Here is a 13,066-nt window from a genome sequence, read left to right as displayed (position 1 = left end):
GGAACTGGAACTGGAAACTGGGACATGACTAGACGTTGAGGTAGCTGCTTTCTCTTCCTGGAACCATGAGTCTTCCTTCCTTCCTTCCTTCCTTCCTTCCCCCCACTCCCTTCCTCTGTCTACCTGAATCAATCTTCTTTGCAGACTGGTTTTATCTTATTACTATTATGTAAAAAAAGGTAGCCCCAGCCCTAATGACATATGATCTTTTAGTTTAACTGCCCAACCTCAATGACAGTCTCTGTGTCTCTTCAAATTCTTTTTTTTTTTTTTAAGATTTTTTTTTTTCATGTATACAAGAACCGGAGTATAGGCAGATGTGTGGGAGGGTGAGAGAATTCACCAGAGACAAAGTGGGGAGCAGAACAGGCAGGTGGACCAAAAACACTGCTGAGGGGAGCAGCAGGCAAGACAGGAGAGGTCTGCCGTGCCATGTGGGAATCTCCCTTTCTGGCCGGGATTGAATCCGTGCTGCAGAGGCTGCGGACAGCTTCACAGTGCTTCATTCAACCACCTGCACCACCAGGGAGGCCCCTCTTCAAATTCTTGAAAGATTCTTAACTGATACATTGGCTTTTCCTGGGACAGGTGATAAGCCAAAGTCCAGCAACTTGAAATCGTGGGTGCAGTCACATAGTCAAATATGGTGGGGTAGGTCCAGTCCTTTAGGAGGTGCTGGACGTGAGCTTTCCCAGAGCAGGGGATATGGTTGTGCAAAACATGTCTTCTGCAACATAAAATGTTTAACATTACGATTATGAGCATTCTGTCTTGAATGATGCTGCTGATCGTTCTTCTGGCAAGGGTAGATGGTCATTTCTAAGGAGACAGGCCATCTGAGACAACTGTAATGAGACAGAGGACTCCACATTATGGCTGTGCATGCCAAGGTCCTTAGAAAAGCCATGTCACCTGGTTGCTCTGCAGAGCACATTTAAGCTATGGCTGCTGCTAGCTCCGGAACAGTATGCAAAGAGACTGAGGAAATGAAATGAGGGTTTCCATGGATACTGGCTTGAGTATGCATAAGACAAAAGTTTTTGAACTGCAAATCATCAATTCATCCAAAATGTTTTCCCTCTTCTATTTCACTTGTTTACTTGGTAAGCAGAGAAATAGGGGAGGGAATGTTCTGGTACAAATACATAGCCTGAGGGAGTCAGAACTTTTCCAGCTGCCAGAAACATCCCACAGTCTTGAGTGTTCAACGAACTTTGGAGACACTGAGAACCAACGTGGGTAAATGTGGAGACAGGAGTTTAGGTTTCTTTGCTGCCAGTCTCTAGCTGAGTGATGTCTAGTGAATGACGATACATCTATGCAAAAAAAAAAAAATGCTGATTGAAGCCGAACCTTCAATTGAGTTTAGTGCTAACAACTTTATTGGCTACGATTAAACTCACCTGAATGTATAAAAAAATTCAGATTGAGTGTCTTTAACACGTATGGTTTTATCCTTTGAGTTAAAGGCAGTGCTGATGTCATGAGACCATCAGGGACTCAGCGTTTCCTTCCTGTTTTCTGATCCACCACCCTTAATGTAGGACCCTTATCCCTGCTGGTCCAGATGGCTGCCAGACCTTGTTCTGTTGTATCCAAGCACCAGGCAAGAGGATGGAGATTGTTCCCTTTGGTGATTGCCTGGACCTCGTGACTCACTTCTATGCAGCAAACATGATGCCATTGCTAAGATTACTTCACCAAAAGATCTTCTTTTCTCCCCTCTTTCCTTTCTTTCCTTCCCTCCCCCTTCCTCGCTCCCCTGGTGCTGGGGAAGTGAGCTGCCATGTTTTGAGGCAGCCCTAAGAGATGCCCAGGCACACAGAACTGCAGCTTGCCTGCCGTCGTGTGGGTGAGCGGGAAAGTGGACTCTCGACTTGCAGCTGAACCTTGAGACAACTGATGGCTTAACAGAAACAGTTTGGGTGCCTTTGAGCTAGAGCTACCCTGCTAAACTGTACCCAAGATTCCTGACCCACAGAAACTTTGAGATAAGAAATGCTTGTTTTCGGCCACTAAGACTTGGGGGTACATTATACGGTAATAGAAAATGAATTCAGTGAGCTCTAAAGACATTCATGGAGCTTTGGAAAAATATAAAGACTCCCTGCTTTTCACCCCTCAGAGGCACTTTAAAGGGCACTTGGACTAGGAGTCTCTGGTTCTCTCAGGCAGCACATGAGTAGTGTGTTTGGGCCAAAGCTTTGCTCAAGTTCTTATCAGTTGGCTATTTTCCTAAAGTTTGCTTAGAGAGAATGAAACCCTGCTACAAGTCCTCCACACTTAGAACTGACTTTGCTCACATTGTTAGAGTCTGCTCTGTACATGCCACGGTGTGTGTATACTGGGGTGTGTCTTGGTGGGAGTGGAGGGCACAGGGCATACATAGATCCTGCACAGAAATGGCCAATGGACAGCTCTGACTCTGCTCACCTGGCTCACTTCAGCATGGCTCAGAAGCAGGCTTTCTGGCTCCAGCATCTGTGGCCCCCCCACCCCTTGTCTTCCTTGTTTTCAGGGCTATTGTCTTGGTGCCCTTGTCCTGTGCCGCTCCCAATGCTGCCACTCTGCGAGAGGCAAATGTCTTTGTGGCTGGAGTCAGCCCTGCTCAGAGACCAGCCCACAAAGTACTTCATGCAAAGCACCCAAGGACCCCTTCCCTGGTGGTGAGCCATGCATTGTAGGGGGGTGCCTGTCTGGAGGTTGGAGCAGGCTGCTTGACATCCCCACGTGTCCTCCTGGCTGCTGTGCAGGCACAGGCTGTTCCACTGCGGGTGATGACACTGCCCCTGAGGACTAGTTTCATGAGCCATAAAGAGGCTAATGAATAAACCATCCTGGTTCTCTTCACAGGATTGTTCTCAATTCAGAAGAATGGCCTCCAGAAAATAAAGTTTTCTTGATTTTTTTTTCACCAGTATAACTTGAGTGGAAAAAAAAAGATCATAGATCAGGATGAATAGTATGATTCCATTTATTCATAATTGTAGGTGCATACATACGAGCACGAGCAGCTGTTTTACCGTATTAGCATTGAGATGTTAATAATAATCTCTGGGTAGTGGAAATTTGGATAACATTCATTTCTTTCTATAGTTTTATTATTTTTTTAACACAACCACATTATTATCCTTTTAAACAGAAAATAACAATACATTCTCTTTTCATTAATTTTTTCCCTCTTTTATTGCATAGTGCTTTGCAGCTAAGTTATCCTCAATTAATTAACAGATGCAGTAACTGAGGCTGAGAGGTGAAGCATCTGGTCCCTGCCCACCCCTAGGTGACACTTGTCTAGAATTCTATCTACCTTTTCTCAGGTTTCTTATCTGTAAAATGAGACTAGTCCTAGCATCTACCTCATAGGATTATTGTGGGGAATTAAATGTGCTAATGGGTGTGAGAAATTAGCACAACCCCCAGAACCTAGGGTCAGTTAATAACTGTTAGCATTTGTCACTCTTGAGTGACTTTGGAGAAGACATTTTCCCTCTCTCTGTCTATTTGTTCATATTCAAAATGAGTGGATTATACTTGGTGATTATTGAAAATCCTGTATTTAAGTTCTCTGGTTCCTAAACTTCATTGCCATTACATGAAACATAGTTGATTTCAAGAAGGTAGATTGCAAAACAGCTGTGTCATCCATTCTTTGTTCATTTAGCTGAAAGATGATTTGAATGAATGAAAAACTAACAAGAATCTGGAGAAAGGATCTCTTTGGTAGAGGCATGGAATCTACCCCAGTACCCACCCTGGCCAGGGCTAGGCTATCTGGAGGAGGTCAGATATTGGCGTCACGGACTTTTGAGAAAGAGGTCCACAGCTCCAGCCAAGGGAACTTCCCTGCTTCTCAGTCAACTGCCCACACCAGGTTGCAGGACAGTTGAGGAGTATCATATGTAGGTGTTTAAAGACACAGCATATTCTCTCAGCTCCGGCTTTAAATATATGCTTTTTCTCATTCGTGTTGGACTCAAGAACATGAGAAAGTGCTGAGTTCATGCCACATCATAAATCAGAGGCTTGGATGTGGCTTTTCCATCTTTAACAAGTGCACTGGGACATCTGTGGGAATTCCCTGCCTTAGCTCAGCTGATGGTGAAAGCAGGTATGATGGGCCAGGAAGCTGCTGAGTTGGAGACTCTTGAAAGCCCCTCTTCAAAACCAATTAGGGAGGTGCAGCTGCTTGATTGGGACCTTGGGACCATCTGGGTCATGGGAAGTGGAGATATGTCTCAGACAGATGAGCAGCTGTTGACATGATCTGGCTGGGGAATGCTGTTTTGCCCTTTATTAATTAGCTGAAGATGACACGCCCTTTGTCATGGTGTCATTGTGCTCATCTGGTGTAAGAGGACTGGACGACAACATTGACTGCAAGTGAAAAGAGTCATTTTTACTCTGTTTCGCAAATGGGAATGGTGCTAGAAGACAAAAAGCAAAAGAGAAAAAAACCTTCAAAACATCGTGGAGGTTGCTTGCTAGTGAAGGATGTGGCCCCTTCCCATTTTTCTTTCTTTGTTTTTCACCACTGATAAAATATTGATAAACCACTTCCTTCTGGAGAGTGCTGGAATAACTTGGCCTCTGGTCTCTGTCTCTCAACTTCTGGTGCCTTCTCCTCTCATTCAGTCCTCTAGGGTGCTTTGCTAGCACAGTGACTTGGTCATATTATTCCCCTTTCATGGCTCCCTGCTGGGTAAAGTACAAGTGCCGGGTTATGGCATGCCAGGCTCTCCATGATCTTGTGTTAACCCACTTTTCTAGCCTCTTCTTGAAGTAATTTCATTCTCTCAATCTGGAATCATAGACTGTCAGGGCTAGAATGGGTTTAGAATTCCTCTAGTTCTTTTTCTTGTTTAACAAAAATGAAGGCTGTTTCTTAACAAAATCTTGTGTGTGGAGCATCAAAAGGGCAGAGATTGTCTATGTTGGTGGTGGATAGAGGATCACACCTACTTAGAATGTCTTTTTACCAAATGTTCAGTGACCTCTGAATTTATAGACTGTCTGCAGGACTTGGAGATTATCTAAAAATCACTATTTTTGTTCAGTCCTCTTCTGTTATGTAGAGGTTGAGTTATTTGCTCAGGGTTATCTCTGGTGGGCATATTGCAGAATCAGGACTCAAATACCCAATAGACTCTTTGAGACCGGATCAGATTTCTCTTTAGAATCTATCTCTGCTAGTTTATTTAGCTTTCACACTATTCTGGAGAACCCTACTGTAGCATCCAAGATGGATAAGCTGAGAAGGTGCCTCTTCCCTCCGTTTCACATGATGTCCTAGCAACTTGGTCAGAACTGATTTTATCAATTCCACCTTCCATTTTGGATGGTAAGACTCAGATTCCAGGCAGTAACAGCCAATGTTTTAATTCATGACCAGCTGATTATGTTTGGTTTAATAAATGGGCATGGGAAGCTGGATTTGGCTGGAATTTAAGTGCCCAGCTTGAAGTTATGAAAATGGTCTTCCTGCTGGGATGGCAATGGTGATAATGACAGCTAATATTAATTTTGCATTGCCTATGTGCCAGGCCCCATGTAAAGTAGTTTACTACATGATCTTTTTTAAATCCTCATGACAGTCCCATGATAAAGATTCTATCATATGTGAAGGAAGCTTAGAGAGATGAGGTCATTGTTGATGGCTTCTAAGCCAGAAAATGGTGCAGGCTCTTGATCACAATTCTCCATATGACACAATTTTCATGATAAAGACAAAGAAACCCAGTGAAAGAAGATGAAATCTAGAGGTTAAGCAGTATCAGAGCCCAAGAAAGAATATGGTTTCCTGGGAATCCTGTTCCTCCCCCTGCAATGGGATAAACCTGGGGGTGTTGGGGATGACCCAGTTGGCAGGTCCTCATGCACGTCTTTATGATGGAGGATATTACTCCAAAGCAGACACATGGGGAGAAACAATAACAACATTTATTTACACAGGGAGTGAGAAAAGTAGGAATGGGGGTGGGGGAAAGAGAAGTTGAGAGATTGATTATTGTTGGGCAAGTGGCCAGATGCCATCTGTCCTATCCCAGATAATGTTCTCTGAGCAGAGACCAAGGTCCAAGCTGACGCCATATGTGGCAAGCTAGTGGCTTCTCCACAGACACACTTCTTTACTAGCAATTTAACTACCAAAGCACCAGTTCTGCCCCTATTTTCCATTAGTCCCCCTAATGGGATAGAGTCTGGAAAGTTCCACCTTCTACCATCGAGTTGGTTATGAGCGCCACCCACTGGTGAGGAGGTTGCTCCTGGCTGTTTCTCTTCTATCCCCTTCTCTGGGAATGGCTGCTGGGTTTGGAATGTATAGTTACATCGATACCAGATGACCCCATCTCTGGCCCAGCGCTGATTGGACTAGAGGTGGGCACCTGGCCATGAGGTGGTTTACTCATTGTTTCCTCAACAACTTCCCAGATGCTCCATGCACAATTGAAATGAGACCTGGAAATTGGAGTAGTTTGGTCTTGAGCCCTTGACCAATGATGAGTCAGAGTAGAAAAGAAAACTGAGTTCTGTTTCCCTGTGGGCTGATGCCCCTCATGTCAAGGATGGTCTCATTCTTAAAATGTGGCATGGAGGTGGAAAGGGGAGTAAACTTTGAAACAGGAAGGTGAATTTGTACTTCATCCCAGAATCCCTAGGAGAGACTCAGAAACCTACAGCCAGGGAAGCGGTGACTTGGCTTCCTGACCTGCGGGTGGCAGCAGTGGGCCAAGAGCCCAGGTCCTCCTTCCCAGCCGGGGTGGGGAGAGCGACTAGGGAAGGAGGGGGAAGATTGTGTTTCACCTTTTCATCAGGAATTTAGGAAGGAACAATCCACTTTAAAGGGATAAGCCTGGATTCTTTGTTGCCCTGATCAGATAAAAGAGACTTACTAGATTCACCCAAATGTGAATATTTTATAGTAATCATTAAGTTTCATAAAGTTTCAGTAGGGTGAGGAATGTGTGTATCTGTGTTTATAAGCAAATTTCTCATGTTTCCTAAGAGTTCAGGAAGCTATCCCTCCCTAAAACTTGGGCTGGAGAGAAAGAAAGTCGCCAGGATAAAGCAGTGACTTCATGCTGAGCTGAAAGAGATTTTCTCCTTGCTTTTTTGGCGAAAACTGCATGTACGCCCTGAGAAATGTACTTCATCCAGTTATTTTACTCCGTCATTGATGATGTTGGATAGTAACAACTCTGTTTATAATGCACTGCGGGATTAGTTACTCTCTGTGTAACACAATCGTCATTAAACACAGACTTCGGGAAAGGTGGAATCTTTGTTTTGATTGTGGTTACTATGGTGATGAATGGCCCATTGCTCCTGAGGCTTTTGTGTGATGCTCACAGTATTTCCTCATTCCTCTGTTACATCATTATATGCAAGTAAAAAGTTACGTTTCCAATAGCTCACGTCAGAGTTTTAACATGCCCAGACATAATCCGGGAAGGTGATGAGTGAGAGAGGGAAGGGCGAGGTTGGGCGGCTGCTGTCATCAGCTTCACAAAGTGCTGTGAAGCCAAATAGACCCTGTTCCTGCCCTGCCCCTGCTTTGTTACCTTCTCTTTGTGATCTTCTCTTTGTGTCTTACACTCTGGCTCCAGTCAAATGTCTAGTCTTATAGTCCTCTTGAAGGTCTGGAGACTTGGTCTGGCCTGGGAGTCAGCTGCCACCTGGGGATTGGCCCTGATCTCTCACTGTCACATATGCCACACAGTATCAGCTACCCCTGCTTGGGTTTTCATGTGTCCCTGCCCCTTGTCATGCTCTGCCCCTTACTAGCACACTGGAGCTCCCACCAAAAACAGAGCCTTACGCCTTTGGACACCATGATTTGCTTATACCTTGAGTATCTACTGAAATACCACTGTCACCTGGGCCTTTCTCTTCTGGTAACTTCCCTAGTCTTCATAAGCTTGGATGGAAACCATTCTGGCTTTTCTCTGTCACCAGTCTTTTAGTCAGTCTCATACTATGTCCTCTTCTCTGAGCTTTGACGACAGGCCAGAGGAAGGCTGTTGAGTCACTTTCTGGCCTGTGAAAGTGTAGCAGTGAAGATTTATCTTGTTTTATTGGCACTTTCTGTTGACTTTTTAAAGAGGAATGAACAAGTAGTGCACACCCAACCATGGGTAAGAGCCATAGGGAGGCAAAGCCCTGCCTTTTTTCTGCCTTAGTGTCCTATCACCCCATCTCTGATTTGGACAATCAAGTCTTTGCTTAAGAAGCAATACTGCTTCCTTCTGGTGTCCAAAATAAAATTTAATGCCGTCCCATAGCTGTTCTCAACTTGCCTCTCCAGCTTGTGGAACTGGTTTATAGGACTACTGAATGCAGTTTTGTATAGTCAGAATGTGATTTATTATTATTATTTTTTTACCTTTTAGTGCTTCCAAAAAAGCTTCTCCTACTTGCTGCAACAATTAGGACAGATCCCATCACTAGCTAGTCACTTTCCTCAGTGAGATGATGTCTCATTTTCAAGTATTAAAAGTCTAGTCTAAACCTTAACCTTAAACATCTTAACCTTCCTCCAACACAAAACGTCTCTTTATAGGCTTGGCCCGTGCCTTGGGGACCCTCTCCCTGGCACTCTGACCATATTGTCCTACTGGTGGATCCTAGAATTCAGCAAATTTCACTTCAGAGCCTGCTCCTGGCTTTTCTCTGAACACAGTGCATCCTCAGAACTTGTCACGTCACTGGCTCTGGCTCTGCTTTCAGCTTTCACCTTCAGTGTCTCACTGTGAAATGGCTGGTCCTGATTATTTGTCCAGATTGTGCCCATGCTCCGGTTTCTAACATGTGGCAATTCTTCTTCATCATTTTAATTGGTTGGCTAAGTTTTATTTGTGAACTGAACTATTATCTGCTTTATTGAGAAAGTAATGTTGACGTCAAGAAGGTAGAATCTGTGTCTTGGTTTAGACCTCATTCCATCACTGTCACACAGTACACGTTCAAAAATATTTGTTTAATTAATGATGAATTTTTATTTAAATGAAATTCCAGTTTTTTTTTTTTAACCTAATGACCAAATAATAGGTTAAAGGCTATGAAATTGCTGATATTTGACCTTTTCTGGCCTGGGAAAATGGTAATTTTATATCCTTCATCCTAACATTTGAATTATTTCCAGTAAATTCAATAACAAGATTAATATGGTTTTGACCATTATTATATTTTTTTCTGGAAATTAAGTTCTGATCAACAAAATACAATGAGAAAAATGGGTATAATATAGGAAATAAAAGTTGCAGAGAACAAGATTGCCCATCTGCAAAACCAATTAATATTAAAGTAAAAAACCAAATCTTTATAAAAGCTAGGTATCCTAATAAATTCAGTCAACTGGAGAATAATATAATGAAATTTTCACTCAGAATAGCAACAATAGAGCAATACTACTATGAGACCACCATCCAAAAGCCCTGAGAATTAAGGGTATATGTAATTCCATAAAGAGAAAACTATAAAATTTCCCAGAGAGTCTTTAAAGAAAACTTGATAAATGGGATGACATTGATGTTTCAGTTGGGAAGACTCACTATCATGAATTTCTGTTCTCTCCATAACTAATGTCAATATTTATTTCCATTGCAATCTAAATTGTAATAAAATTTTTGGGGCAGCTTGAAAAACTGAAATCAAAGGTAATTCAATAGGAAAAAATCAGATTAGACTCTTTTCAAAAAGAAGAGACATGTGTAGGAAATTTTCATAATTGATAATAAAGCAAACTATCATGCAATAATAATTAAAACAGTATGACAGTAACCTATGAATAGGCTGACATCTGCATAAAATGGAATGGAATTCAAGAAATCATATCAAATCAGCTTTACACAAGAGTTTAGTGTATACCACAGGTGACATTCAAATCCAGAGGAGAGAGGTTATACTCTATAAAATATTCTGGGATAACTGCCATTTAGAAAGAAAAACTAAGTTTCTGTCTTCACACACCAAAATAATTTCAGATGAAGTACTTTAAATGTTTCTACACTTAAGCAAGCCTTATCTATTTTAGAGAAAAATAATAGATGACAGAGTTATTTAATCTGAAGTAGCATTGGACTTTTTAAGAAAAAAAATATAAAGCTCCAGAGAAAAAGATTTATACATTTTATAATATGAGAACAAAAATATAGGCTTCTATCAAAAACATCAGAAAATGGAAAAGGAGCCATCAAACTGGGAAAGTATTTTCAACATATACTTGTAGAAATTTTTAATAAATTCTTAATATATAGGGGCTCCTTGGTGGCACAAGGGGTTAAGACACAACCTACACAGCTGTCTGCAGCTACTGTAGCATGAATTCGATCCCTGGCCAGGGAGCTACCCACAGGGCACAGCAGACCTCTCCTGACTCACCTGCTGCTCCTCTCAGCAGTGTATTTCAGTCGATCTGCCTGTTTTGTTCCTTGCTCTATCTCTGGTGAATTCTCTTACCCCCCACACCTCTGGTCTGTACCCCAGTTCTGTGTGCATAAATAAATAAATCTTAAAAAATAAATTATTAAAATATAGAGAACTTTTACAAATCAAAAGAAAAAGACAAATATCACAATTGAAATGGATATAGAACATAAATAGGCAAACCATGGTGTCATTTATAGGTGGTATATAGAAAAACCAAACAATGCGTCAAAGACAACCCTTGAAAGCTGACTATAGATCTCATTATTCAGAGGGTAATTGAGGGACAGGTAGGATGAAGGGACAGGAGTGGGGGGCGTGTGTGGAGAGCACAATGGATTGTGGTGGAGGAGGACTATGAGTGCTTCAGTGGTGAGGGCTACAGTGACCATACTGAGGGGGCAGATATCCTATACTATCAAAACACTAGCAAGGATGTAAAACAAGGGTAATTCAATCACATCAAATAAATAAACAAACAAATAAATAAGCAAATCATGAAGTGAGGAATATAAACAATGAGCCTGCATACAGATGTTGAATTAATTAATAGAAAACTGCCCCACCTCAGTTATTCTTGCTATGTGAAATAATGTACATTTAAGACATTTTGAGTGGAAGTGTGAGTTTTTTGTTGTTGTTATTTGCAGCCCTTACTGATCCATAGTTGGGTACCAGGAATGGAATGTTGTAAGCAATGGACCCTAAAATGTGGAATTTCGCAAAGTAGTGGACGAAGTATATTTGACTGAGAAAATCCAAATTTTGTCAGCTTGTGAAATTGGTGGTTCTTTGTTATATTTCTGTGAAACTTTTTGTAACCTTGACTTCTATGATACCTTAAGATCCTAAGCTTTTGGAAGGATAGTATTGGGAGAATGATAGGAACAACTCAGTATGCTGGCAAGGTGGCCTAGTCTCCTTGAATTCAGAAAGATTCTTTAAGAAAGGGACAAGCATAATGAAGGTGGCCTATTTGAATGCAGATAGGGAAAAAATAAATTCTTTTTCCCTGTGATCTGTGATGAAATCATGTAATATGGAGTCTTTGCAGTTAGAAAATTTGTTTTACAAAGTTAATGCAACTAAAGCTGGAAGGTAGGAAAATTGGCAGGAGAGAATTGATAAGATTTGGGAAAGTCAAGTTTTTTCCTCAAAAAATTCCCTTTACTTAAGAAACATTTTATTTAAGTTGAAAACACCCTAAGTGATTAAAAAAATGAAAAAAATTTGGAAATAAGAAGTACAGAAAGTGTGGGATTATTTTAACTGTGGAACCTTCACACAAGGAATTATTAATGCAATGCTCATGATCTTCACAGTGTTTAAACTGAAAACAGGTTGCAGAATTGTTACTAGAACAGGGGTGGGAATTAGAGAGGGGTCTTAGGCATAATGAATGTCGTGATCACTACCACTTAATGAACAGTTGCTAAAGTACCAGTACTTGTGCTGTGGGCTTTACCTGAATTATTTCATTCATTCTGTCCTTGTCTCTTCTACAGTTGAGGAAACCAAAGCTGAGACTTCATAACTTGCTCTGATAAATGATAAAACTAAAAATTCAAGCTTGATTCTGCTTCATTCCAAAGATTGTATCTGAACATTGCTTTCTCTGACTCCCTTGCCATAGTCTCTAGACAGTTCCAAACTCTATCAGTTCTCTTTACCTATTTTGTTTCCATCTTTTCGTCTAGTTCAGGCCCTTTTTTATTTTGTAACCTGGAAAATCACAGTAGTCATTTGACTTACTCCCCCCTACATTTTGTCTTGCTCACATCTTGGGTTCATTTTATTTTTCATTTCTAGATTAATCTTTCAAATACTTCACTTTAATTGTGCTGTAACATTCCTCTCTCAGCCATCCACCTGCCCCCCAAAATCTTCAGGGGCTTTTGAATATTGAACAAAGAAAGTATATACTTACTGACTTGTCATTCAGGGCTCTCCATAATCTCAACTGCCTTTTCAACTTTATTTTCCATGACTCCTCTAAATCAGGGGTCAGTAAACAGTCCTAGCCCTGCTTCTGTAAGTAAAATTTATTGGAGCAGGGTCATGCCTATCCATTCACATGTTATCTATGGTGGCTTTTGTGCAGCAAAGCTGAGTGCTTGTCATAGAGACTATGTGAGCTGTAGAGCCCAGACAATTTCCTTTCCAGCCTTTTATAGAACATGCTGATCCTTACTCGAGATGAACGCATTGCTCTGATCAGGTGGATCTACTCTCTGTCTTAAATAATTTTTTTATTAAAGATTTTTTAATTTATTATGCATACAAGAGGTGGGGTATAGACCAGAGATACAGGGGTGGGGGGCGGTGGTGGTGGTGGTGAGAGGATTCACCAGCAACAGAGTGGGGAGCAGAACAGGTGGAGTTACTGAAATACACTGCTGAGGGCAACAGTGGGCGAGACCTAAATAATTTTTGGAACAAAATATGAAAAATTTAAAAATGTTCAATGTTTCTTGGACAAATGTTCACTGTTTCAATATTTCTCTCACCCTACATATCTTTTTTTTTTTTTTTTTTTTTTTTTTTTTTATTTTTATATTCCCATACAATTGCAAACGCCCCATTCTGACCACAATCCTTCCCCTCCCGCCCCCCACCCCCAAAAAGTGTCTCTGGTTCATAG

The sequence above is a fragment of the Talpa occidentalis genome, unplaced genomic scaffold (assembly GCF_014898055.3).
Source record: "Talpa occidentalis isolate TD23 unplaced genomic scaffold, MPIMG_talOcc4v2.1 talOcc4.7, whole genome shotgun sequence".
NCBI lineage: Eukaryota > Metazoa > Chordata > Mammalia > Eulipotyphla > Talpidae > Talpa > Talpa occidentalis.
Note: the sequence above shows the minus strand (reverse complement) of the source record.